Below are 1,752 nucleotides of genomic sequence, written 5' to 3' on the forward strand. Positions count from 1 at the left end.
TTTTAAAAATAACGACCCAATGCTAAGGTGTTTACTGTGGCCTTTTATTTGAAGAGGTCTTTTAATCGAAGCGGTCTTTTATTTCTAGAACATTGTCGAACTATTACTTGTAATAGTAGAAGGTCTTCTATTCGTAAAAATCCGTTAATTTGAAAAGTGCCTTAATTCAAAATCAGCTCTGGAAACGTTATGGCGCTGGCTGTGCGACGTTGTGACAACGAATGGGATAAAATGTACGACAACACTAAAGTCTGAGCAACAATTTATATGAAAGTAGCTCCTAGATCAAGAATATGTGAGCGAGAGGGTCCTTTGAGAATAAATTATATAAAAGCACTTCGAATAGAAATCTCATGGCTTGTCCCAAAAACATGATAAACAATTCAAACTTTATTACTATGATACACTAGAAAGGACTCAAATTGGCTTAGACCAAATTATATTAGTATCAACGTACACGTGAGCTCTGCATGCATGATGAAGGTCATATATTTTTATATCCAGCGCGGCAATTTAGGTGCGAGTGGCCGTCATGAGGATTGGTGGCTTGGAGGTCAGATAGCATACTCGCACTGACAATTAATGATGATTGGACTCACTCTCGATTTAAGGGGAGAGCCTGCGCGTATAACTGTGTAAGGATTCGCCGCGCGCGACAGGCGACTTCCGATCGATTAAACAAATACTCGCAACGTGATTTAATGCATCCATAGTCGCTGCGACTCTTTTGTATGCAGACAGCAAAGATTTGTTCGCTTATTTAGATATATAGCCCAATAGTAATGTACATATTTTTTGACTTCGGCTGCAGAGCGCGTTAAACCTTCCGCCGCATGGAAAGGGCACGACTTGCGTGATGTGTGCAGAAGTGAGGAGCGTTTAAAACAACAACTTTTCGGGAAGAACCCTGATGGTGCAAAAGGCAGTACCGGGCGGCTTTCGATTCGGGCATAGGTGTCGGATTGAGACACATGAAGTCACAATCCCGGAATATACCTTGGTTACCGCTTAGCCTAGTATAGCTCGCAGACTGCCGACTGCCCCCCCCCGGATATTCACAGCGGCCCGTTGAGCAATTCGAGCAAGTAAATGAGGGGACTGTCGGTGTAAATAATATATGTGGTAAAGAAATAGTAGGCGCGATGAGCGGAGTTGACTCCCTGTATAGTGCGTACTTGCTGAGTGTTCACTTTTGCGCGGTCACAAGACGAACTTCTAACGACCCATATGAAATTCTCATTTCAGTAAATGGGTGTGTGACAGAATATACCATAACATTGTGTGCTTACCGCTCTATAGTTCAAGCAAAACTCAGAAGTGCCAAACTGAAGTTCTATGATGAAAATCGCGATTTATACTTGGTACGAATGAGTGTAAGAAATGAAATATTCATGAAATGCCTTACGCTATGCATTACGTAAGGATGATTCTCTGTTTTTATAAATCAGTATGCATGTCAATTCTGTACAATGAGCAAACAGAGTTTTTTTGTCACACAGGGGACTCTCAATTTTGCCCCTGCCTTGCGTTCATGCGGACCTGCAGAATTAAACTATACGTGCGCAATACGGCAACCTGGTCGCGGTCAAAGTTAAGACGAGATAGCTTAACAGGTGGGGCTGCGAAAGGTGCATCCTCGTGACTTACGACTGTTCGTAGACTTCGTTGGCACAAGTGCACAGTTGTCTATATTGGCGATCAGCTTATTCAAGCAAATCCACTTTACCACTACTTGCGACTGCTAAATATAGA

This window comes from Plasmopara halstedii (assembly GCF_900000015.1).
Source record: "Plasmopara halstedii genome assembly, contig: Scaffold_2956, whole genome shotgun sequence".
Lineage (NCBI taxonomy): Eukaryota > Oomycota > Peronosporomycetes > Peronosporales > Peronosporaceae > Plasmopara > Plasmopara halstedii.